This window comes from Zonotrichia albicollis, chromosome 2, assembly GCF_047830755.1.
Source record: "Zonotrichia albicollis isolate bZonAlb1 chromosome 2, bZonAlb1.hap1, whole genome shotgun sequence".
NCBI classification, from domain to species: Eukaryota; Metazoa; Chordata; class Aves; order Passeriformes; family Passerellidae; genus Zonotrichia; species Zonotrichia albicollis.
In genome coordinates, this window is record NC_133820.1 from 64085926 (window position 1) to 64113760 (window position 27835).

Genomic DNA, 27835 nt, shown 5'->3' on the forward strand with positions numbered 1-27835 from the left:
TCAAAGTTTTCAAAACTGAAAAAAATAGTGCAGCAGCTATTTGCCCACTCAGTTGTATGGAAAAAACCCAAAGAAATCCATAGCAGTCAGTGTATATTCACAGCAGTATGTCTCAGTAACAGGAGAGACGTAGGAACTTGGTCTTCACTGTCTCTGAAAGTTTTTAGATTCATTTGAAGCCAAAAATCAAAACTGAACTATAGAAATGTAGATCATAAAACAAAAAAAAAAGTCTCCTTTCTAGTTTTGGTCTAAATTTGTGGTAAGACTAATTCACTTTTTAAAAGCTGTACAGAATCTTTTTCAGCCTGTCTTCAAGTTGTCTGTATCTGTCATCATCTTATTTAATTTCCAGATAGTTCCAGTTTCTGTTAGTCTAATCTCTTTAAATAGTCCTATTTGTCACAAAATTTCAAAATGCATTTAGTACTTTCCCTGTTTCCAAAGACACAATTGATCACAAATACTGTAATAACACTTAATATCAGCTTTTGTACTGTGCCAGATAACAGAACATTGAGTCAAATCTACAGGCCCAGTCATCTGTATCTCTAGTTTGTATTACAAGTAGAGGATGTGAACAAAGAATTAACCAAAATCAATTTTTTCACTCACTCAAATCTACTATGACAATAAGAGTTTTAACATCTGTTTGTAAGAACATTTCTGGGAGGGAAAAAGCACAGAAGCATACAGTTGTGTATCAGACAATTTGTTAATTACATGTCATTTCTACAACAGTAAGTATTTAAAAGACTAACAATATCACATTATGTTCACAAATCTCTTTTACTGGTTATTTTTGCACTAGTGGGTTTTGAATTAATTCTTGTGCATGCAAACCTATTTATACATGGTTCTGCTTGGATTCTCCAGTTATAATTCATAGATAGTGTCATATTCTTTTGGTGGATAAATATGAAATTCCAACTTTTTGGGTTTGGATTATTAAAATCTGTGCACATTTTGGCTGACCTTGCCTATTTGACTTCTGTACTGTTAAATACCCTCCAATTCTACTGCAAGATTGGACAGTTCCTTTCAGAGAAGAGTCTGATTCATGACTGCCACAGGATTCATGCATGCTACAGGCAAAAAGCTGCTCTAAAAAAGAAATTGAAAATTGACATCTGTCTTCACCTGTCATTTTTATCTTTCTCCTAGATAATGGTTGCAGTGTTGGGGACCATTTGTTCCAAGGAGAAGTGTGTTGATCATAACTCTGCATCTGCTGTTCCCAACACCACAGTCCCTGGAGCAGCTCTTCTTGGCCACCCATTGCAGGAAGAGAAAATCTTCTCTTCAGAAATCTTTGATGTGTACTGGGAAAAAGTGATTTTCTCAGATGTAAGGAAAGTATGTAATCCAAAAAGACCTCTCAAAAAATTTTATTCTCAAATGTTTCGTGGTATACTCTCCCATATATATATATATATATATATATAATCTCTAATAGCCTTTTCCCTCTCCAATATGATTTCTTCATTCTGTATCTCATTGGTAGCTTTTATTTTTATCTGAAATTGTCATCCTTAAATGGCATTCTACCATCATTCCAGCGTTCTGGAACTCCAGGGAAAGTACCAGAAAAATACCTTCAATAAAGGAAGAAGTAACAACAAAAATGTGTACCTATTACATATAATTCACATCTGGAAGAAAAATTGGAGTTTTGCGAAACATATGAGAAGCCCTGGAACTAGATCATATGGAGAACAAAAAACAATTCACTTCTGGAAATAATGCTTTCACAGCTGATTTATTTGAGGCCAAATCCTGAGGGATTCTTGGTTAAGACCATTTCAAGCATCTGGAAGATGCCCAAGGTCTGATTTCAGAAGTATATGCATAGAAAGTCTTCTAAAGTTCAAAACAGACTCCCATCTACAAAAATGGCATCAGGCCATAGACTTTCTGTCACTTGCTAGCTTGGGTTTCTGGGACATTATAGGCTCAGCTTTAAAAGAAAAATTGTGTCTAAGTGTGCTAAAGTGTGATGTACATGTATCCATATTTTAAAAAAATAGACTAAACCAACAGATATCTATGTACACATGATAAATATGAATGCTGCCAGGAGCAAAACATTGCAGTAATGAAATGGAAACTTTTTCATTTCCTGAAGGCCAGTCTTGGCCCAAATATCCTGGTACATATATGAACTGCAGCTTCATCTTTCACCTGGGAGAAAATATCCATCCTTGTTCCACTATATTATTTCCTATTAATATACCATCTGGAATTGCAGTTGCAATATGGAGTGGATGAAGCAAAGCAAGATTAACCTTACCAAAGCATCCAACAGCAGGGGTCCCCATAATAAACACTCAGACTGATTTCTTCCCAAATTTATCCTATAAAAACCTTGGCGTTTTAACTCCAGTTCTCCACTTACCAAATGTTGTGGCAAGAGGCAGCCTCCCTCTAGCAAGGAATCTATCACAAACTGAAGATAATTATTTTAACCCACCCTTCTATGCTTTAAAATTTAAATGATAAAACCTCTACTGACCAAATAAAGCACAAGTTTAATAATATAATTTGTTTTAGGATTCAGTTAGTTCTTTAAGAAATTATAATTTTATTGGAAAAGCAACTAAGAGAGGAAAGTTAACAATGTCTTGAAAGACTTATCAAAAATGAATGTTCCATCCACCATTTGACTTTGATTAAATCATCCAGAGAACTGTCATATCATATAAACCCCTCAACTCCCAAATAATAGGAATCACTGGTTAAACTAGCCAACAGCTTCTTTGTCTTCAAAAAAATATTAAACTAGGATTCTTTGACAAAGATAAATAGAAATAAATTAATTAATGAAGCATTCATTAAAACAAGAAGGACATGTTGCATCATCTAGTTTCATTTTTTGTGTGAAATAAGTCACACTGCATTCATTTTTATTCTACTCTCTGAATATGTTTGGCTGAAGTTTGTCTTTCAAAAGCACATTGAGTGTTGATCTGAAGACACAAGAGATGGGGAGTCTGTAATTTTCTTTCCTAACCTGTTGAGATGATTGATTGTCATCATCCATGCAAATCTGTGTTGAACTGCCAGTAGTATTGCCTCTGTGTTCAGCTTTGGGCCATGGTTGTACCTTTCTTTCCTTTACAAAAGAAGTCTTCAGCACCCCACAACTTTTCTACTAAAGAAAAATGGAAGCGAAAAGAAATATTTCTTCTTATGGGTGGGCAAGCCACCTAACAAATGTCATCTACAGGTTGGTCACAGAGCCTAAACCAGTCTTCAGCCTGCTGTGGAGAACTATAGTCCGTGGGATGCAGAAAGTGATTCAGTCACGGATCTTCCATTCCTGCCTCCAAATTCCCAGAGTGGAAATGACTGTGGGAAGGAAAAGAGGAGCAGGAGGGGTAATGTGGCTGTAGTGTGTGCCTGTCAGGTCATTGCTTGTACAGAGCACGTTCTGTGTAACACTGGGGGAAGGTGCACTCTTCCCTCCACCTCAGCCCTACCCTACTTCCATTCCTACTGCCATCCCTTTTGGGACAGCATCTAAGAACTAAGAGAATTCCAACTGTAAGAAAAGTATAAATCTATTTAATGAGTTTCTCTAGATACAAAGGCATTCTTTTGTCATTAGACAATGGAAAATACAAGAGAGACAGACATTTGCCTCAAATGACCAGAATTTAACCTCTCTAACTCAAGAAAATTAGTTCCTATAATTTTAGGGATGCGAAGTGAATTTATTCCATTTTCAAGGGGTGAAGTTCTATAGTTGATGAAACAATACTGTATAGCTATAATTGAAATTTCTTTCTGCATCTGAGTCAGGTACCTATAGAAAAGAAAACCAAGTTTTAGAGTATGTTTATTTCCATGGTCTTTGGAGCATTTTTTCTCATTAATCCTGAAACTACAACATTGATTCTTCTCACATTTTCATGGTTAAAACTCACCAATCTATTTTGGTGGCCTTCTTGATAATTTGGCAATAAATAATCACTGTAAGAGCTGAAAGACAGCTTACAGACTGTACTGTGAGTGGCATACAGTGCCTGAAAAGCTTATTGGAAAATCTTAATGAAACACAGATGGAGGAGATGGGACAAACACCATGAGCTTCTTAATCTGGGCTGTCTTGCAATTGCCTGTTTCAAATAATATTGTTCTAAGCAGCAGTAATATTCTGTAGCACAGATCTGCTGAAGGTATTGCTTCTTCAGCTGAGCTGAATCAAAATACATACTCCACTGAGGAAACTAGGAATGTTTTTTATTATGATTAATTAATAAGCTGTAAAGAACCCACATGACATTTCTAAAGTCTCAAACTCATTATGTGAAGTGTTTCGTCTGCTCAACAAAACAAAGACAGCATCTGTCCCTGGTGGAATACTCATGGGAGGCAATCATTCAGCAATGAAGGAAACATAGAAACATGAAGAGAACGAAGAAAAATCCTTGAGACATCAAAAGCATACTTCCATGTCTTTTCTTTTTACAGCAGCAGAACCTGCACATTGAGATGAGTACTTTTTTTTCAGCATCAAATGAACAGTTCAGATGTCAGACCACACCGATTGCACTAGTGCTTGCTCCGGGATCTTCCATGCACCATGAATACAGGATCAAGGATTCAGAATATGTGCCTTGGTATGTATTCAAAATATGTGCTAGAGGCTATGTTTACATGATAAAATTCCCTAAGTCCACAAATCACATTAAAGCCAGGGAGGCAAGTTCTACCCTGGATCTTGAAAGGTCCTGGGGAATCAAGAACAAAGGAAGGAGATTCTTGGTGCAGAGTGGGGGAGCTGGAGGTCTTGACAAATATTTTGGTAAAGAGGGAGTTCAAAAAGCAATGTGGTGATGACAAGAGGTAGATTCATGGAGAAAAACACACAATGAAGAGAAACAAGAGATACTGATGACAAAGAATGTTGGATTGACTGCACCCAGATAGTTTTTGTTTGGCTGGATGATTTACTCAGCGTAGAATGTTTCATCCTGGTTTCACCTCACGTCCACATTTTACACACTTAGGCCAGGGAACCCTTTTGAGACTGTTTATAAATTACGTGGGTGAAAAAGAAGACTGAGGAAAAAGTCTTTTATGGTCACATACAGCTTTGCAGTGTCTGTGGAAGAACATTTGTACTGAAACAAAGTCATCATTTAGCTCTTGCTGTTCCTCCATCCTTAACCCTAGGATGGAATTTGCTTACTTCATTAATTCTAGTCATTGTTTAGCAGTGCAGTGCTTTCACAGTTTCCATAGCTTCACTCACTGTTTTTCCTTGTATGATGTAGCTTTCAAAAAAACCCTCATGTTATTAATAGCATGATTTGAACTTGGAGAATACTTAAACTTTGGATGAAATCAGAGGTTCACATTAATTTAAGCATGCTGTTTTGGTTTATTCCATATTTGCTGTGAATACAGAACCCTGTTTCTTTTACTTCTTTCACAATTCAATTACATTCTCTGCACTTTTTCTGTAATTATTATTGGCTCCTGTTGTTAAAGAACTGTATTTAATCTGCTATTATTTGGCAGTTATGTAGACTTTTGTATTACTGCCTGCTTGATCTTTCCTTTTTTTGGTGAGTTTGTTTGTCCATGCACTCACAAATCTTCATTTACTTGCTGCAAAACTGACACAAATGGTCCACAAACACTAAACATGCAGATCAAAACCTCTCTTGTTATTTGATAGCTCAGACTTGCTTCACAAGCAGATCTTTCCCTCGCTTCTTTAAACTGCAAATTTATCCAAAAAAGAAGGGTGTTTTCTTCTCTCCCACGTGGATTCCTATTAAGTATGCCCTAAGGTCATATGAGGATCATATGGTTTAGTAAGAAACTAGTGTTTTTCCATGCAGCCAAACTGAAAATCAGGTGACTTTGCAGGATTACATGGTGATTGTTCACCCATGAACTCTGAGTGTTTTCTGGAAAACTTGACACTGCTTTAATTAAATGAATCAATTACATGTAGATTTTAAGAGAAATGGAATTATACCAGAATGTAGCAATTTCCTTGGGTTTTAAAATTAAACCAAAGACTTTTGATACTTTTTTTTTGCTGTGTCAAGAGTTAAGGAGATAGGAAATAGGCTCCTATCCTCTAAGGTCCTGTCCTATCCTTGCCCTTGCTCTGGCCTTCAATTTCCAGGTCCCATAGGTGATACATGGTGCAATATAATATGGGATAGTAGCAAAAATATGACATTAAATTTCTGTTATAGCTGGGAAATGCTTGTAGTGCTTCTGGCACACCTAAAAAGCAGGTGCATCAGTGATATAGCTATGCTGTACTTGGAAATAATTTTAGACAAAACGGTTTGAAGTATAAGAATGAAGACTTGTGTATGACTGACATGAATTAGGGGCTGATATCTGCCAAAGATATGAAAATATAATTTTATTTATATTCAAGCAACTACATAAAGATATATACCTTTGGTATTCCTAACTTTTTTCCATAAATAAATTACTCTGTATGACTCAAAAAACCCAAAGCAAATTGCCAGAAAGAACTCTAGAGGCAAGTAAAAGCCTGTAAAGCATGGAAAGGTGAAAAATGCCATTATAAGTGAAACAGCCTGAAGCAAATATTTATGCTTATTTCCAGGTATCCATAGCTTTAGTCTGTTTCCAACTTCTGCATTAAGAGTAAAATGAGATGCATACAATATGCTTTGGGCTAGAAGATCTGAGAAAAATTACAACACTTACAGTTTAAATACTGCAACCAACTTACCAATTATTTATTAGTGTTTTAGATTAGATGCTTTGTCCTGCTATTTTCCCTAGCTACAGTTTGGTCTCTTGGAAGGGAGGAATTTTTTGTCATTGTCCATACAAGCACAAATGAGGGCAAAGCCCAGCTAAGCCTGTCTTGTATAGTGAAATTTGGGTGGGATTGATTCCAGAAATAAGAAGACATACAAGTCCTTCATTATCTCAAATATGACTTTTATAAATGGTTATTTAATTACTAAATAATTGTTTCTCTTCTTACATTTTATCCTTTTGGATTTTATCTCTCTTGGACTTACACCAGCAACTTAAATTCTGCCTTCCACAACACAGCCAATGCTGCATATTCTCTCTCCAAATTTCAGTTTATACAATTACCCTGCCTTATAGGAATAAATTTGCATGGGGCTTGGGAACAGGACAAAGATGTCTCACAAACAACACAATGGCCTAAACTTCTAGACTCTTGAGTTAAACCTATTGATGGTTTCTTGCTTTCTTTTCTGTTTGCTTGGGGTCTTTTTTCTGCTGATGAATATATTAAAAAAACTGTGAGGTTTTCCTAGGAACATTTATTGAAGCTTTTAAAGTTTTGTGAGCTGGGAAAACACATTCCAGATAAATCTTTCAGGAGTGTTTAGGCAACCTGTTGTGCAAATTAGAAGAACTTTTCAGCAATAGTTCAATTGCAGGTGTTGCCAACTGCAATTTCTAGAAACACACCTAGATTTTCAGTTCAGGAAGTACAAATTGTTCAAAGGACACTCTGTGCTGAAGCTGGAAAACCTCTGGGAATCCTGGGAGTTAAGCTATGTAACTGCAAGCCTGCTTACAGAAAGTGCAAACCTGGATGCATGTCCATGCTGATTAACCCTGCGCTTGTCTCTTCACTAAGCACTGATAGATGTTGCCATAACATTGTAATTCTCAGTTTTCCTTCTATGCCCCAGGGAACATTCTGAGTTTTACTACCCTGGTTGCAAACTCTCTGCAAATCAGTCTTTACAATTGCAGCCCTCACTAGGCAGGGATAATCACTAGGGAGTGAAGGATGATGTGTGCTGCAGAAGCCTATGTGGAAAGAATCCCCTTGGTCAAGTGGTGAAAGGCAAATATCCCTGACATTGACACAATCTTTGACAAAATCTTCATCTGTGAAGAATTAAAAGGGACTGAGAGCAGGATATGGTTGTCACTAAAGTAGATACTGAAGGCTTGAATCTGACTAAACATCTGATTGATATAACCAGATGTGGTCAAGGATAATTTTCTTTGGAAAGAGGTAATTCCAAGATGTGATGCTAGTACTCTAATTAATATTGACAGATGATGCTAATGAAGATATAAAAATCCTTCTCAAATGAATAAACATTTAAAAAGTTAAGCTTAGAAGAGGCTAGGATGTAAGCAACCACAATGGGATTTGTTGTCATAACTCTCACTGGGCTACTGGAGCTCCTGGGATTTAGTCACAAGACAAATATGACAGTTGACAGAAAACAGACCAAGTGAAAAAATAAAATAAAATGATGTATGATTCAGCAGTGTGGGAAACACCCAATTCTGTGAAGTGACTCATCAAAAAATATTGCCTTCTCAGTCTCCAATGTGCAGACTCTAGAACAAGATCAGAGTTCATTTAATTTGTCAAATGAAAGTTTTATTATTGTCTGGAGTGCTTTTTTCCTGGGAAAAGAGAAAAATCTTGTATCACTCATTCTGTAACGGGGGGGAAAAATAGGTTTTCGTTCAGTTCCAACTTGCCATGAAGCTTCACTCAAAACTTCCTTTCCCAAAAGGTTTCATCTGAATGTGGAAAAGTAGCCACCTACTCAGAAACCAGAGAAAAGCTGAATTAATACAGAACAAATCAAACCCTAATAACTTTTCCTCTAATTAGGTCACGGTGGGTAAGTTTTATGTCTCTCTGTTATTGTACCACCTATTAGTGTCAGTGTCAGAAGCACTCCTCCATGGTGAGGGAATCAGTGGAAGAAATCTGGGACTAAATAGAAGGATTGTCCCTAATTTTATGAATCCTCTCCTTTGTGACTTGATTGTGTACCAGGGTTCTCATGGGTCAGCAGGATTCATTCTCTTCTACTTGTTCCACTTCTCCCAGGAGGATAAGAAAGATCAGGAGATGCTGGCTGGTCTCTCACAGTGTCTCCCCTGGACTTTGTTCAGGAGTTATGAATACAGTTCGCCAAGTTCAAGGCTCTGTTAATATAACTCATGATGTAAGCTTTTACAAGGTGAGGCACAGCTGATTCTTTTGGAAAAATGCAAATGATGTGCTGGTATACTTTGGGACATTTGTAGGAGTTACAAGAATTTATAAAACATATATGTACTTTTTAAAGTCTTAACAGAGATGGAAACACACCTTTAAGTCATCTAGTCCGTAACTTTTCCAAAGGGGAATTGTCCCCTCAAGTATAATTTCTAGGATTTGGAATAGATTTTCAGAGTTTCCTCCTGGTATCCTGTTTTGAAAGGTAACCCAGGACTGTAGCCATATATATCAGACTGTAAACTGAAGCTGGATATTTTTAAGCTATTTAGACTCATGATCCTTCTGGAAATTTTGGACTCTTCTATTTTGGACCTTATTTCTGTGGAAGCAGGAAAAAATAAATGCTTATTAATATATATTGAAAAGTATTGAGTGTCTTAAAAGATGTGAACTGTTGACTTCAGCAGTATTTTTTTAATGCTGTGAAATGAATGCTGTTCTGCATTCTGTCACCTTTCAGTGTAGCCTTTCTGATCTGGGCTGAAAAAACTGCTTCCAAAGCAGATCAGTGGTTCAAAGAAACGTTCCTCTTTAAATGTGCCTCTTCCTCCTCTTTCAAGTGGTTTAATTTAACTACTTTAACTTGCTCACCTCCAGTTTAGATCTCTTTCACTTGTTCACCTCCTCTTTTTCTCAGCTAATTGTAAAAGGAAAAAGAAAACCTAAAAAAAATTAAGTGAGAAGCAAGAGCTGTTGACTTGCATTGAACTTACTGAATGAAAAGCATCGATGGTAGACCATAATGTCAATTCAATGTAATATAAAATACTTCATGTTGATACATCCATTTGTAGTTTCTTTAGTCACTGACAGCCAGTTAAATAAAAGCAAGTGTTAATCCCAGAAGTGTTCACCACTGAAGGAGTGAAGTCAGAATCATGAACTTATAGAGAGGCTGATAAAAATGAATTAAAACACTGTCATAACTTACATTTGTGGTGGTGTAATACAATTGCTTACAGAAACTTAACTGCCTTGAGAAACGGATGCAGGGAAATCTGCAGTCTGTGACAAGTGGCATGCAGTTGTACAAAGGTCTTAGCTCTGCCCCAACAAACATTCTGCTGATGCTAATAATGTTGAACTAATTGATAAAGTGAGAATAAGGGCTGAAAAAGAGGGTCTGGGATGTGAAGACATAATATGGAAAACTAGTTTGACCTAAGTAATTTGGAACACAGATTTTTCTGCTTGCAAAATGAGCAGCCCTACATTTCTTCTGATCCTCCCCTCTTCTCTTGGGAATGTTTTTCTTTCAAACTCTTTCTTGAATATTTTTATATTTGGAAGCTTTGCTGCCTCTTCTAATTTATAGAGGATTTATCTAAACATAAAGGAATGCTTAATCTTCTTTGGGAGTATCTGTATATTCATTTGGAAACATGGTTTTCTTTGTACTTTAATCTTTAATTCTAACTGTGTATTGACTCTTTTAATAACTTCCATATTACCAATTTGAAAATAATATGAATTGAAAATTGAATATAAAGATGAATTTTAAGTTCATTCCATATCATGACAGCTGTCCTTATCATCCACTTATTCAGTTTGTGTCACACCTTTTTTTGCCTACAAAATTACCATGGATCTCATTGAATGCCATGCTAAAGTCAGGATATACAGCATCCATAGCTGTCCCATTGTCTGTGGAGCTAGCCATTGAATCACAGTGAGCAATTAGGTTGGTCAAGTATGACTTGCTCCCTGTTCCCAGTTGCCTTCTTCTTAATCATGTATCTGAAAATGACTTTGAGGAGGATTTGCCACATAATTTTCCCATGATCCTGAGATAGTGAAGCCTGTAATTTCCCAGATTTTCTTCCCCTTCCTCAACAGCAGCTTCACATATTCCTTTTTCCAATAATGTGAAAACTCCACTGATCACCACAAACTTCAGAAGTGAGAAGAGTGAATATCTGTAGTGACATTGGCCAGCTGTCACAGCATCCATGAGTGTCTTCCTCTCCTGTGGGTACCACTTCTCTCTAACAGATTCTGCTAGTAGCCTTCTTCTAGTAGCCAGAGGGCAAGTCAACCAGTGAAAACAGATTTTCTCAATGGCTTCTGTCACTAGGTCCTGTGCCCAAGTGACCAGATTTTCCCTAATCTTCCTTCTACTGCTGATGTACCTACAGAAGAACTTCCTTGCCCTCCTAGACCTCCCTGTCTAGTTTTAACTCCAGCTGAATTTTGACTTTCCTAATCTCCTTCTTTCACACTTGGGAAATGCTTCTACATTTCTCCTGGGTATGACCAGCACCTGTGGTTTTTCCTTTTGTGTATGAACTCCATCAGGAATTGCCCATTCAACCTCTTTGGACTTCTGCTATACTTGCTCAAGCTTCTCTGCTTTGGAATGTGCACTCAACTGGTAGCTGTCCTGTCTTTCTTGAAGTGAGATAAGAATTAACTGGGCTGGCTCACCTTTGATTACATTTTTTTTTAACATTATGGGCTATGCAAACACAGTTTTTAGAGGAGGAAACCTTTTTTTAAATAAGAAAATTGAGAAACTTGGGATATGTTCAAGCCTTGCAAATACAAAAGCAAGATGCATTTCAGAAAACCATAGTGGGATAGCAATTTAAAAAATCCCAGTTTGATATATAAGATGTAGACCAAACAATGCTCTATGATTGTTGCATTCTCTTTAATCTAGAATCACAAAATTCAGTGTAGGGCAGACTGTGACTGGCTTTCAGCTATTTAAAAAGTAGAAGTAATTTGCCAAAAATAGATCAGTGTTAAGATGTCTGGCACTGATCAGCCTACTATAAGTGTGCAGAAACTGAGCCACTAGGTGAAATATGTCTGTTTCAGATGCTTCTTCCAACAATTGTCAGCTCAGATGAAAGAGCAATACAAATGAGAGATTCAGAAGGCTGAGGATTCAGTCATGCTGTATCTATTTCCTTGGCAATACGTTTGCCTGCTAGAGTTCTTGCTAGAGTCTACTCCAATTCCACATATATAGCAAGTTATATATAGAACAAATGCTAAGAAATCAAAAGGCTCTTTTCTAAATACTATCTGGTGACACTTCATCTGGAATTTAAAAAAAGCCTACAGTCATGAAGAGAAAGAAAATAGAACAGAGATAAATCTAATGAAATAAATATGCACAGAGGGGAAAAGGAGAAAATAATCCAACAAAACAGTCCCAAGTGTTGGACTCTTTTCATGACACATATCTGAAGCTCACATGACTTGGATGAGTCTAATATTTCATTATACTGGGTAGCAGTTGATGGAGCCAGATGGTCCCTCAAAGAAAGAGAACCACAAAGAATTCTGCCAAGCTGCTGATGTATTAAACACTCGCTCTGCAAGCAGTGTTGTAACCAGAGGCCCTTACTCTTGCAGTCGCAAAATGGAGGGTGTTAAAAAGCAAGATTTGAAATTTTTTATATTTGTGAGGTTTCTAGGGGATTCTTCTCCTGGCAGAAAAGCTGGTCTAAACTGTTCCTATCTACGTCCCCTTTCCCAAAGCTTGATCTTGTCTCTATATCATCTCCTCATTTGTGCCACCAGAGATATTTATGGTCTCACATGGCAAACATGATTTTCTAAGTAATCACACTTGTATTGTTCAACTCATTCTGAGCAAAAACTATCTTAAACTCCACTCCCAAGGCTGTTTTCACCCTGGAGTCCTTGAATCAGTTCCTTGGTTTGGTTTGTCTCTCAGTTCTGCAAGCAGCTGTACAGTAAAACTGAAGGGGATGTCATGGAAGCAAGCAGTGTCTCTGGGCAAGGGCAGGGAGAAATGCTTACATCGGAAGAGCTGCCAAGAGGAACTTCCAATGAACCACAGCATGGGCCACGTGGTTTTCCATTAGGACTGAATCTGGCCATAAACAAAATGAGAAGTAGTTCCTACAAAGGAAAGTTATAAGGTAAGAAGTCAAGACAGGGAAAAGGCTCAAATATGCCCCTTTGCCAATGAGGGCTGAGAGGTGAATCCCAATGCTGGAAGCTACTAAACATCATAGCCATTTATTTTGTAGCTTTAGTGACAGCAAAACAGATTTCTGAGTTAGAATACTCTCCTGAAACATGTGCCTTGCTCAGCACAATGAGAAGGAAACTTCCTGGAGCTAATTAGAATATGAAAATAATCTGTTCTTGGAAGTATTTAATGATACATTTTTATTATTTTAATTACCTGCTTTATTCAACAAGATAGGCAGGAAATTGCAGAAGACATTGTGCTTTTTGTTGTCCAAAGGCTGTCAGAAATGTCAGAGGAGGCAACATTCCTGACCATAGAACACCTGGCCATGTCTATAACAAATCATAAATACAGGTTAATTAAATACTTAGGCTTATGCTTTCATAGTCTTTTCTCTGAAAGTGTATCTTGGAAAATATATATGACATTTGCTGCTGAGAGTTATGCTTTGTAGAAAATATTTCCTAGGAGTATCTGTTGCTATAATGAAAAGGGTATTTTTAAAAGTTATGTCCTTCTTATTCCCCCATGCAGAGATTGTGAGATGAACTCCTTCAGGAAGAAAAAACATTTGAAACTGTCCAAGTCCTTTTTGGACCCAAACTTCTTTAATATAAACACACAAAGGTGTATGTAATTACAGAAGAAACAGAAACAACCCTCAGATCATCTTCAGAAATACAAAGGAAACCACACAGACTTCCAACATACAAACAGCCAAAATGCTGATATTAAAAATTACACAAAAGATGTCTCAGGGGATGGGTGTAGCAAGAACATATAACCAGTGTGAGTCAAAGTAGTCATGGTACAAATGACAGGAAATTGGGGTGATTGATGTGAAGGGAAAGTCTACAAAAATAGAGCAGATTTAATCTGCTTGATACCTGAGAAAAGAGACTTGACAGAACTAGAGTCTCTTTCTGCTCTTGTGTTCATTCATGTGAGTCTGAAAAAGTAAAAATATATTTTTCTGTAACCTGTAAGCTCCTGTGTTCAAGACAGTCATATTCAAGTTTTACAGATAAGTCACTTTGGCTGTTCTCCTTAGCCTAAATAATAGATTTGTTTCTCCTTAAAAAATGCAGATTTTTTTGCTATGTTTACTTTAGCTACCACAACCTTTTACACCTGCAGTACTTGAAAATTATTTCAGAGAATTGGATTTATGTTTCTAGAAAACAACAGAAATCTTTTTTTTGATTCCCTAAAGGCTGTAAATTTGCTGCCTTAACCAAAAAAGAATTGGAGGGGAAGTTGAAATTTGTTTCAGATGAATTGGAAATGTAACACCTCAACAGCACCCCCAACCCCATTACCATAACACACAGAAAATCACACCAAAAAAATCTCCTCTTTTATGATAAAAGAAAACAAAATAGTCTGGGTTAAAGCATTTATTTTGTTTGGCCAATGCCATCTGCTTTAATATGACATGATTTGAGTTTTTTTCTGAGGAAAATGATTGGCAATTTTTATCAAAAGAATGGTTGTATCAATAAAAGAGAAGAAAGGATGTTGCTCTGATGTGAAACATGGCAGACCTGTGGTCCAGACTATATTGACACAGTACCTGCTGACCTGGAGACACCAGCACAGGAGGGTTTATGGTGTCTGTCCAACATGTGGCCAACACCATTTCTGACTGTTATCTTCTGCACAGGCAGCACTAATATTCACACTGTGTACTTTTTACATTTGTTCAGGTGAGCACATGCTGTTGCTGGGACACATAAAGTGCCTGGCACTTCCTCTTCTTTCTCTGTCCTTTGCAGCTTAATGGAGGAGATTCTTCAGCGGCCCCATGAGGAGAGCCAAACCTGATGAGCTGTTCAAGGAGTAGAGAGAGCTTGCTGTCCAATGTGCTCTGTGGTTACCTGTGCTCCTGACAGGGTGGAGTAAGCCACTGGAAGTAGCTTTCCTGCACTGAAGAATCCTGACCTGGACACTTTATTGGTGGGCTCTCACCATAGAGTAGAGGATCATTAAGTGTGTGGTTTATTTACATTATCCTCTTCAGAAGCACTCTGATCGTCCCTCTCTGTGCACCTCCCAACTCATCCTATTCTTCAAAATGTGTCATGTTGAATCACATTTCTGCAGGTTGTTTTTTTCTCATGTACCAAAAAATTGAGATTAGGTGGAGCATATGAAGTCTGAGCCCTTTAACATGCATAAGCAGCATGAAGCTATTGTTGAATTTAACTTCTAAAAAGGGTATGTACATTGATGTACTTTGATAATGTACAAAACCCCCACTCAGCCTTCTTTTCAGACACCTGTCCTATCTCTCTTAGCATTTCCTCACTGGAGAGGTGCTCCTATCTCTGCATCATCTTCACGGCGCTTCATTGGGCTCTTTCCACTATGTCCATGTCTCTTGTTCTAAGAATCCCAGCACTGGACACAGCAGTGTGGCCTCACCAGTGTCAAACAAAGGGCCAGAATCTCCTCCCTGCTGGCAGTGCTGTGCCTAATGCAGCCCAGGACAGGGTTTGCCTTCTTCGCTGATTCATGTTCAACGACCAGCATAAGAAATGAAGCAGTAATTTGCAGTAATCACTAGCATTTTTAACTGCAGCTATTATAAAAGTTTTTAAATCCCTGATGTTTTTAATGGATAGCAAGTTCAAAAAGGCAATTCAGTAGAATCTGTGTAAAAGTAAACTGTCCTCCCTAGTGTGCCTTTTTTGGCTTCATTCAATTTTTTACTATTTGCTTTGATGGTTTAGCAATTGCAGCTGTCTAAAATGAAAGTGGAAAACTGGTCAATGAAAGTAATGCAGAAATTCCTCAGAAAAGATATATTGCTGCTACTCTTGAAATAACTGATCTCTGAGAGAATCTAACATTCAATTATCTATTGAATTGTCACATTTTGCTATCTCTCAAACATAATTTTGAAGGGTAAATGACATTTTCTGCTTTGAAACAATGCAGTATTTGGAGCATGAGTGCCAATTAATTAAATTAAAATCTTAGGAACCAATTCACTTCTGGGGGGAACACAAAGGCTACAGTGCCTTTGTGTTGAAGGCAGAGTACCTAATGTCTTAAAGTTATCATATTTTAGGAATTAGAAGACTAAAATAAGTGGTCTTAGAAAATTCCCATCAGTGGTGCACACTTGTATGTGGTACTCTCTTAGCATGCATATGTATGTGGTATAAATTCCCAAAAGTAACTCTATTGCATTTATTTTCTTTTACAGGTGTATCTTTATGACCATCTGACTGTCCCCAAATCCTTATTTTGTCAAAGGTTGGAAGGATTACTTGTAGAAGGTGATAGGTGATGTGGACTTTTCAGAGAAGTCACAAGATTCCCTCCCAAGGACTCCTATACCAAAGTAAATATGAAAATAGGTGAGAAGATATTGATGATCTATAAAACTGCAGCAGCTTAAAATCAATCAATCAATCTGTAAAACTCTGGCAGCTTAGTGGCACAAGAGGAATATTTTGCCATATAGAATTTTCTGTTTCAAATTATGGAAAGGGAGAAAGCATTGCTAGTACCACACTATGGAGTTTCTTCTTATTATTATTTTAACTTTTTTCTTTTTAATTCTGAGATGGGAACAATGGGGGTGAGGAAAAACTCCAGGGAATGAAAATGTCCATTACTAGAAGTGGACTAATGTTGACTTATCTTTTCAATGGTCTAAAAATCAACACTGGGAAACACTTATGAAATGGTGTTTTCTTGTTTAATGTTCTTTGACTTGGCTATGTTTTTACTTAGTTATGGATATTCTATCAAGTTTTCCTTTGTTATACTGGGTTGCAAAGCATAATAAGAAAAACTGAAAGTAAATAAGAAGTGCTATTACTCAAAGGATTAGTGATTTTTCTTCAGAACTTTGTGTTTGGAAGGCACAGATTTATATCATTACCAAGGAATAGCTTTTAGTAACATGAATAAGACAAAAAGATTATGGTTTCTTCCTGTTTGCCTTGATCCTTTTGATGTATTTATCCTGTGTGAGAATAAGCTGGGATTACGTGTTGGTATTTAGCTCTGTTTATTTCCAGTGGCTTTTCAAAAACTTCTCCAGAGCCCTTCTTTGGTGCTCAGAGGATAATTTTTTGTCATGGGAAATTCCAAAAGGCAAAAAATGAATGTGAAGGAATCAACTCAGCAGGGCAACCATAGCTCATTTAGTTTGCCTTCCTACATTGGGGAAGAAATATTGTAGGTTACATTGCATCAGCCAAATCTGAGTTCAAGACCTCATCCAGAGTGTTGAAATTCCTTGGCAAAGTTAAGTAACATCTGCAAATGCTTGGGTGGATATTATGTATGGATGGCTACAATACACTCAACACACATTGCAAACTGTGTTCAAAATTATAATTTTGAAAATATTTCACATGGACATAGTGCATCTGCAAAGAAGAAATTTGTAATAACTGTGAAAATTCGCTGGGCTATATATTTACATACATACATATATATTCCTATTACATATATGTGTTTGTGTGAGTGAGTGTGTGTGTATGAACTGCTTTATTTTATTTTATTTTATTTTATTTTATTTCCAAAACATCATTTTAGATCTCAGTCATGATCTTACTACACTCAGTAAGAATTATACCAAGCAAAAAATAAAGGCACAGCGAAACAATTACAAAAAACACCATGCGGCTTTACTTTTAATACCATATGGTTCTAAAGCTGCCCAAGTTTATGAAAGGATTTAGCAGAATTAAACCATATCCATAGTAAGTTTAGTTAGCCATTACATATCTTTATTAAAGTCATATGTGAAAAATACAAAGAAACAAAACAGAGAACTCATCACAAAAATATTTGATTTACAAAGCTACCTTCCACAGGGTTTAAAGATTGATTCTCCTAATATTCCACAAAACCATTAACACAAGTCTTATCTATCATTTAAATATTCTGTATTAGAAGCAAAGTCAAAACCTGCTTTTTCTGGAAAGTGTGTATGTACAATTGTTACTTCTAGTGTTGCTCTGAAGGGTGCAGTGCTTTGCTATACAAAGGGAAGTCCATGTGCTAGGAAGTTTGCAAGGGGTTCAGCTCTCTTCATGCTAACAGATCAGATCAATTAGTCATGCACATACAGTTTTAAATGTTTGGTTTCCCTCACTGAGATTTCAGCAGACTAGGCTTATCTACACATTATCAGATCCAACCCTGTGTACTTGATGACACAGGTACTTGTGAAAGGTGAGATCAGGAAGCCACAGTTTTGGGCAGGAAATAGGACATCATTGGTAATTTTATGTAGCTGCAAGGAATTATTGGAACCTGGAATTGCTCACCCTTGAGAAATCATGCTATTTCAATACTAGTATTTACAGACAACTAAGGAAAACAAGACAGCACCTATCAAAATGATTTATGAATGATTTATGAATGATTTCTGAAATAGGTATGATTTATGAGATAGGAATTTTTCAAAAGCTTTCTGACACTTAACTTCAAAAGTTTTGCTTGAAACAAACAACTTTCTAAACTGCTATATATTACTGGAGATTATTTTACACTGAATGTTATCTGCTTGGATTAGCATGTTGTCCTAGGAGACTTAAAATTTATATGTCTTATCTTTTCAGAGTCCTCTTTGACTATCTCCTTGGATAGAAAATATTTTCATAATACACTGCAGTCATGGTTTTTTTTCCATCTGTTATTCAGAAGGATCACAGTAAGTCATGAAAAATGTATTATGAATATACGACTCTTGCCTTGGGGTGGAAAAGATATGATCCACCAATATATCTTCTTAAAATTTATATCTGTCATAAATAAATGTTACATTGTTCCAAAAGTAGAAAAAGAAGGAAAAAAAGAAAAAGGGAATTTAAAAAGAATAGATTTGAGTCAGTACTACTCCTAACACCTTTGCCATTTTATATCTTTTTCCCCCACATCACGTGGGTGGAAAATAATTTGGTTTTCTAATCAGTCTGGTTTTACTCATGAAAATTATGTGCAAAACCTGAGAGTGCTGAGTAGGAAACTGAATTGTGAGATTAAGAGAGTTGTCTAGTTTTTGTATGTGTATTGCAGCAGATACATTCCTTAATACTGCTTTCACGTGTGGCATTACATCCCACCTTAAGGAGGCCCATTACATGCATGATGTGGAAAGAAAATGAGTGAATACTAGTGAGAGGAAGATTATTGGAGGAATAGATTACATGCAGTGAGCCATTGAAAGAAATATGCTCTGCGGTTCACATTTGCAAAGGATATTCCCCAAGATTTTTTTTAAATTCCTCTGTGAGGTGATAAAATTTATCAGTCTGTGAAAAGCATTATCTTATTTTTATTTAGCCAGCACTGATTGTAGCTATGTATGCACAACTGACTATTAGAAAATATTTGTATATTTATATATATGCACAAAACTGCATAGATTGCTAAGACAGGTCTAGTTCTACCCTCTTCTACTAATTTCTTTTCAAAATCAAGTATAATCATTCCCAAACTACTCTGATTGGGATTTCTACAATCATTCAGCTTTTTAATAAAAATCACTTAGAAGCAAAATATGTGGTATCCAGATTTGATGAGACTGTCAAGAGAAGAGTTCTTCAGCTGTCCATTAGATTTTCTGTTTAATATGATACTCTCTAGGAGTGGAACTTTTGGGAGCAAAAATGTCTTTGAAGACAGAAAAACAATTTCCATCTCAATCTGGACTTGGTCTATCTATCTATGTGTGATATAGCATAGAAAGTTCTGGTTTCATAGGGAAACAGGACTTAAACAGACTCCTCTTTCTCCTTCTCTTCTCGCATCCTTATCTAACAACTTTTGAGCCCACAGCCAAAGAAGTAGAGCTATCAGAGACATTAAGTTTTGCCAGGAGAGCCTTTACTAATAACCCCAATTGCAGAAGTGAGTTTTGTGTGTAGTAGACACAGCCCTTCAACCTGCGTCGCAGTCAAAGAGTTAGACATAAGCCCTAATTTCAAACAAGTGGTGGCAGCTCTTGAACCCACCTCACAGCCTGCAGATTGCAGGTCAGGAAAGACACCAGGGAGCTGGAATCTTCTTAAATTAAATCCTTCTTTCAGACAAACAAAACTCATTCTCCTAAGGGTGCCGAAGACCAACAGCTGTGTGCCAGAAGGAAGAAAAGTCCCATTGAAGGCAGGTCATTTTGGGTGATTACATCAAAATCTTCTGGACCTGAGGGATGGAGGAAATGAGGTGAAACAAAATTACCTTATAAGCTTATTGATAAGAGATGGACTTACATTTCTGGTCCATGAATGTTTCATATAAAATATTCCAATAACATTTTGAAAGCAGTTACCAATCACTCAAATCAAAGTAGGCCTACCCTTAAATTAAATTATTTTATAAGTGGAACCTACAAAGAAAGTACTGAGTAAAACATTTCAAGCAAATTGAATTTATTTTGCTTTAAGTTGTTTTTCACTCTGGGAGTGATCCAGGATATTAATTATTGGGAGGTCATTCAATTGTGTAAGGTGAATGTATGGTGTGTAGGGGATGTTTTCCACCTCCTGTGGACCCACGCAATGGACTTTGTGAGTCACCACATGGTCACCCTGTGTGAGGTGCAGCAGAGCACCATTTCTGGCAATGTCAGCTCATTTATTAGAACAGAGGATGACTGCACACCTTTCTTCATATGGGTGCTTTTCTGGGCAGTCAAATGGCAGCTTCAGGCCTCCCTCCTTTGTTTGCTGCCTTTGGCTGATAGTGTACAGCCACCAAAGAGCCAGATGACTCCTGAATTTGGTGCTTTCATGTCTCCCAGCCTCATGGTGGGTTAACTCATCTTCTGACACCCTGGAGTTTCAAAAGGAGGCCAGGCTGGGGGACACATGAATCATTTAATTGCTGTGAGTTCACATCAGCCAAATGCATGTGGAATTTAAACCTGTTGTATGAAGCTGAATGGCATCCAGTCTAAACTTTACCCTTCACCCCCGTAAACCTGGTGTTGTATGGGGACAAAGGGTAAAGCTTAGACTGGATGCCATTAGACCAGTTTATGTTCTAGAGATGAGATATCTGTGCACATTGAGGATCTATTTCTGTGGATGACACTCCCAATACTGTCCACAGAGAGGAGCAGCAGTTTGGAGAGTTCTCAGGCCTCAGTATATTTATTCTCCAAAGACAGGCAGAGACATTTCATTACTGCCATCCTTGGGCTGATTTTACCTAATGGTGGGGCTTGGTCCCTCAGAGCATGCTTCTGTGCAGACTTGTGTGGTGATGTGCAGGTATTTCTTGAAAAAAACCCAAAAAACAAACAACCCAAAAAACCAAAGAAACGTCCCTGGGCATAATAGTTTATCCTGTAGATTCCAGTCATCTAAGCTGAATGCTAATATGTTTACAAAGAACTAGTACCTTTGAGAGCTCTGATTTCCTAGGAAGCCATGTTTTGGAAATGAATGTACCCTTTTCTACTAATTTATTTTCAAATTCCAAGTATAATCATTCCCAAACTACACCTGGTTGGGACTTGTACAATCATTCAGCTTTTTAATATAAATCACTTAGAAGCAAAATATGTTGCATGAATATGCCATCTACATCTTCACTGGAAAAAGATTTAAGCTCTGCTGACAAACAAAAAAACCCCTGATGAAAACAGCTGTTCTGCACTATCTGATCTAGCCATCTTCTGTAGACACAAGAATTTTAGAAAGAGAGAAGAATAAACATAAAACTTAGCTGGCTGTTACTCAATCTGGAAAAGTAAATTAGCAAGTTGCTAAGAAAAGTAGCTAATAAAGATAGGCAAAACTGGTGGATAACTTTAGAGGGAAGCATGGAAACAGGTTTTGAGGTTGTACTGTACCCACAGGTGCAATTTGGAAAGGAAAATATAGCTATGGCGTTATCTGTTTGGGTTTTTTCCACATTTTCACACATCCCAAAGATTAAGCAAATTTTCTTTAACGAGCAGATCTTAACAATTTCTGAAATTCATGCCGTGGTGGTTCTCTCACTTAAGACTACTAAGACATCTATTCTGATAGAGGTAAATTGTAGGCATATCTGAGAACCAGTGTCTGCACAGATTGAAAGCTGCTGTTTTAGAAATGGTTTCTTAACTTGCAAGGTCACTTAATGACCCACAGACAGAGGTCTCACTGGAATTGTCCCCAGTCCCTCTGTCAAGTTGTTGATGATCAGTGTCTCTTTTCTTGGAGCCATTCATGAAGCTGCTCCTTGTTACTCTTCTCGCACCCTACCTGGAAGCAAAGAAATCCCTGTGAATTGGATGTGAAGATCTGTTTGTCTGGACATGTATTTCCTTAGGTCTGAAGCTAAGTTTGTTAGATATGTGTAGACAGGAGTGGGTCTGGGAATATGCTGCAATGACTGAAGAGCATTTTCTACTTGGTGTTTAGCTTGGCCAAAGGCCTGCTGAACACTGTGAGTCCCAGGAGTCGGTTCTTACAATCGCTCACCCCTAAATATTCCTGCTGCTGCTGTTATAAGATAATTCCAGATTTTCAGCTGCAGACCTGGCATGCTGATTGCTTGGCTCATGCTGACTGCAACTGGCCAGATTTTCCTTTCTGAGGAAGAGCTGAACAGAGGATGGCATTTGTTCTGGCAAAATAGAGACAGCTGTAAGTCTGAAATGTCTAATCTTTTTAATGGAATTAATAGGCACCTATGTATTTCAGTTATCTGGTCAGCCAGCCAGAGGGTGCTCCTGGAAGTTAGCACAGGAAGTAATCTTAGACAAAACACACTTCTAACATTTGCTGGCTTTTTTGCATTCCCTACTAGAAATATGCTCAAATAAAATGAGATGAGGAGGTGAGGCAGGTGAGAGGCATCCATGAGAAGCAATGCTGCTAATCTCAACTTGCACGAAAGACATATGTTCATCCATGTCAAAGATTAAACTAGGCTCTACAGAAAAGTTAGCACCTGCTGGATACTGGCTGCTACTTTTCATATTAGAAGGAGAATATGAATATTTGTAAGATAATATCACTTATTTCTTTGTTAAGTTATAAGTACAGTGGCTTAGCTTCTGACCAGCATGTTTGGTAATTATATACATGAGGATAGATTAATAAACACTAGGCTTTCTCCATCACCAAATGCAGCTTCTCATTATTTTGATTTTATTCTGTGCTCACAATAAATATGATTGATGAACAGCCTTTTCTGCACAAATAGGTTTTTTCCTATTCTAACTTTTAGATCATCAGTAGCTACAATAGAAATGTACTGCTTATATGATGGCTTTACAGTTCTAATATCATGTTTCCTCTAGAGACTGATGCCGTCAGATTTTTTTGTGATACTTGAAGCTCTTGTATTACAAATATCTTTGGATGAAAAAATATTAGTAAAGGAAAAAGTGTTACTGCAACAAAGTGATGAAAGGAGGACCCAGATTTACCCACAGCACTCATGTATTACTCAGGCCTCTATTGTCCAAAAGTAGACACCTCTTATTTTCCTAAGAAGACCAAGAATGGGACACTGACTGCTACATAAAATGTTGCTGCAAGTAGGAATCCTGAGGCGCTTACAGCATAAAAAAGACAGATCCCACAATTCAAACACAGGTCTCTGTGTTTTAAAACCTATGAAGTCATTATCTCACAGTGTTTATTACATGATCCAATATTGGGTAATCTGTGTGCTTACAGGGCACAATGCAATCCTAGACAGAAAAAACTGTTTATCCCAGAAACAGCAGAGTTGATAATTTGATCTACTCAGATATCTGAAGTTTCCCTGTCTGACCTATTTTGGCTAAAATATGTATGTGTATGCCATGCAGCACATGCCAAGTAGCTGAGACATCTAGATCTCTGTTTCCTACTGCACACTGATGATTTGTGGTAGTTTATTTGGTTCTGACTTGTCCTGAGCAAGATGGACGTGCAATGTGAGGATAAATCAGCTTCAAAGAAGGAACAATAAGTTCAAGGCATCACACCATGTATGCACATCATAAAATGAATTTGCAGCATGCAAAATTAATCTGGGGCCCCGCTGCAAGTTCACAGGTTATAAGCACAGCCTGTAGAAATATGGAAAGTAGACCAAATGTATCCTACATATGTGGAAAGCACAGCCTATGAGTTGTAGACACTGTTTTAGGATATTCATTGACTGTTTGACTTGGACTTCTGGTTGCTGAATTAGATAAAATAATAAGCAGAGAATCCTGACTTTTCTAGTCCCAAATTACATATTTATTTGGTCTTTGTGTCAAAAATTAGATAATTTGAAGATAACTATTGTCTGTGCCTGGTACCATCTACCTTTTACAAAGATAACTGCTTTAGGATTAACTTCACAACACCGAGCCTGACAGAGTTCAAGAAACATTTGGACAACACTTTCAGGCACATGGTGTGACCCTTGGGGATGGTTCTGTGCAGGGCCAGGAGTTGGACTCTGTGATCCTCATGGGTCCCTTCTAACTCAGCTTATTTTGTGATTCTTTAAGGGGAGAAAGTAGTTGCAATCTTACCTTATTAGGCAGTGTGATGTTTTGCACAGCTGGCTGACTTTCCTGGCTCTGTTTGGGGATGTAAAGAAACTAATAGTTCATTTTGTTCCAGCTCTTAGCTCTTAGCTTAGCTCTTAGGACAAATTTCATGCTCTTTTTATCTGTCTTATGTTTATCTGATTACAGGAAGGAGATTAGTAGTTTGTTTCCCACACCATATCTTGGAGTTTTTACTCCATGAACTACTAAGATGGAGCTAGCCATCTCTCCTGTGTATTCTCACAGTTTAGCTTTAAACCTGTGAATCTATGAGCTTGAATACTTCCAGCTCATGTGAAGTCTTCAAATCCTGGGAAAATGCACCAGATTGTTCTCTCAGTTCAGCCCCTCTGTAGGGCTGTGTGTTTGCCAGTGCTAGATGGCAATCCCATAAATCCCTTCTAGCCCTCTGAGCTGGCATTTTTCGTTGTTCTACTTGGTCTTTAGCTATCCTCTGGCTGGTTAAATAGCTGTGGTGGCTTGCAACCATCTGCCAGCCCAGCACCCAACCAGTAGTTAGTTTGCTCTTGCATTTGGATAGGGGACAGGGTTGGAAAGACAGGAGCTGTAAAGCTTGTGAATTGAGATGGAGACAGGAAAATAAATTACCAATTACTGTCAGGGGCATGAGCAACTCAGCATGGGGAAATGAACTTGATTTATTGCCAATTAATAGAAATATTTTGTCGCTGATTTGGGTATGGGAAACAAATAAAAAAGACACAAACTTTGGAACACTTAGGCAAAACACACTCCTCCTTTTCCAGGCTCAGCTTCCCTTCAGACACTACTCCTCCCTGCCTTTCTATCACTGCAGGTTGCATTCAGTAGTGCCCTTCAGCCGGACAAAAAGTGATGCATGATGCAAGTTGTTGTCTGCATGTGGAGGTTTCTGTTCAACACTCTTCCTTTTCTCTCATTTCCTCTGGGACTCTTATGGGCTGCCATCCTTCAGGTACATCCACTCTGCCATGGAGCATCTCATCTTCCTGCTGCCTCTGTTGTATCTCTCTGATTCTGTTCTCCTCTCACTGTTTCCTTCTTCTCTTTGTCTTCCCTCTTCCTCTTTTCCTCATATTTTGCCCATTCTTAAATGTGTTTTTCCTGGGGCACAACAAACTTGTCTGATGGGTTCTGTTTTGTCCTGTGGTGGGTCTCTTCAAGCTGCCCATGCTAAGTACAGCATGGAGCATCCCCTGGTCTCTTTTTCCCAAGGGCAGCCCTGCAGACCCTCCTCTACCAAAATCTCAACACTAGCCCCCGGGACATAAGCCGCAAGATGCCTTGAATGCTATAGAAGCAGTCAAGATTTTTCATGAGGAATGGGCACTGATTTAACACCTTCATGCCCAGATGTGCTGCTGGAAAGGGATCAAGCATCTGCAGCATCTTATGCCTCTCAGGACAGTCTGGTCATCAGCCTGTCCCATGGAAGTGGGGGCAGTTATGTTGTTTTCCACTGCACCTCATGAAGGCTTTTGTCCTCTGAGATGACCTAGGAACCAGCATGGTCTCTGCAACTCTCAAAGTATCCCATGGTATGTGTTTGTTAATTTGCACAGAGGTATGTTTAAAATAAAGATATATACATGTTTTCAAATAAAGATAACATACAATATGAAATCTGAAAAACAGTGTGCCATAATGACCCAGAGTCTCGCCCTGTGTCCCACCATGGGACACTGAAAAAAGATATGAGGTGAAGCTATTTTACCTTTTGCATTACTTTTCATATTTAATAGTTGGATAAATATTTTAGAAAAAATATTCAATCCAAATTAAACTCAGTAACAACAAACCTCATTTTAAAGATGTAATGAGTTTCTGACATTTGGAGTAAACATTACAGAATTCAAACACAGACTTGATGTCTCCAATTAAAGGACTGCTCCTCCAAAGCATTTGTTTTTAATCATCCTGCACTGAAGTCTACAATTAATAGCAGAGATGCTGTTTTTTAATACTTGGTTTTATATGCAATATTGTTTTTATTCTCTGGAACCTTGCACACAGATTTTTTAAAGTATGTTGTGTAATACATAATTTGCCAGTTTTCTGTCAAGGACAGATGATTTGTTAATAACAAGTTATTTTTTGAAATAAAATAAATTGCTGCTGTTGTGTCAAACTGTAAAAATGTCTAGAATTTGTTTGTCTGAGAATTAAGTTTTAACAACCTATTAGATTTCTACACTCACTGAAATCCAGTCTACATTTTAATGTCAAATTTTTGCATTATTCTAATTTCAGTACCAAATATTTATTTTCTTCCCGAGACAAATTCTAGCCTCACCCTTTCCATCTGGACAACCAGCAGAAGTGTAAGCTACATGTGGAATGGTATGAGAAAGAAGTGTCTTTTCTTCAGCCAATATAATCATCACTGGCCAGAAGGTGGCTGGAGGAGCTCTACAATCTCTTAGCAAAAGTCTGCAAATAAAGAATGTCTTATCTCAGTTTCTAATGAGGCTTTCAGTTCTATAAAAAACTGGGATGAATCCTCATGTATTTCTTTTTATGTCTCTGATTGAATAGAAAAGTACCCCCAGGGAACATTGTTACAACCTTCATTAAATTTTATAAAATGCATCCATGAACCCGGATTCTGGGACCACAGACTCTGAAATCAATTCAGTCTTGATGACATGTTAATGTATTAAAAAGCCCATATTTTCGGTATGGTTTTGCAGAACTTAGAGCTAAATCACACATGAAGACAGATTTTTGTTTCACTCATGTTTTGTTACCACAAACTACAGACAATTTGTAAGGGTCGATGAGAAGTGGAGAAGTAGAAACTTAAATGAGGCCTTGTGTACTTCAGTGTAGTGAGTGACTGACATGTCCATGGGAATTCAAACTAGGCAGAGTTGAAAATAATCAGGCTTTACAGAAATACTTCTCCATTGGGACAGGGAGCTTGAATTATCCCAGTATAATTTGAAGCTGATGAAAAATCAGTTGTTCTTTATTCCACAAAAGGCACATATGCACTTTCAAGTTTTTATGCTCTCTACTCTTTCATCACTGCATGGTCCACATTGCAGAGTTGTGAGTTTAAGGTCAGAATTACCTCTGCAATGGGTCAGGTGGAATGGATCCTGACAAAACTATCCATGTGCAAACGAGGAAATGATCTCCATGGAAAGCCAAGACTGTCTGGCTGGGATCTGAACTGATTTACTCAGGGATAAAAGGCTTCTGGTATTAGGGTTATGGACAAGAGGGACAATTTCCCTTCAGAAGGGGAAATTTCCAATTTCAATGTCTGCAAAGGTAAGTTCAAAGCTGAGAATTTTATCCCATCATTAGCAGATATCTTTAATAATAACCTTTTTCTAGGTTTATATACATA

At 37.6% G+C, this 27835-nt stretch overlaps 2 long non-coding RNA genes across 3 annotated transcripts in view; both read left to right on the plus strand.

The window, feature by feature from the left end:
• LOC141728335 (uncharacterized) overlaps positions 1-15594 on the plus strand; it is a 64737-nt gene extending 49143 nt beyond the window's left edge. For both annotated transcript variants that reach the window (XR_012579254.1, XR_012579255.1), the window contains exons 4-6: positions 1165-1356; positions 4514-4622; positions 14756-15594. This is a non-coding gene — a long non-coding RNA (uncharacterized LOC141728335). The remainder of the gene's footprint in view (positions 1-1164; positions 1357-4513; positions 4623-14755) is intronic.
• A 603-nt stretch (positions 15595-16197) lies between these two features.
• LOC141728205 (uncharacterized) lies at positions 16198-20903 on the plus strand. Its single transcript, XR_012579019.1, has 3 exons — positions 16198-16345; positions 18569-18660; positions 20039-20903. It is a non-coding gene; the product is annotated as an uncharacterized LOC141728205 (long non-coding RNA).
• The last annotated feature ends 6932 nt before the right edge of the window (positions 20904-27835 follow it).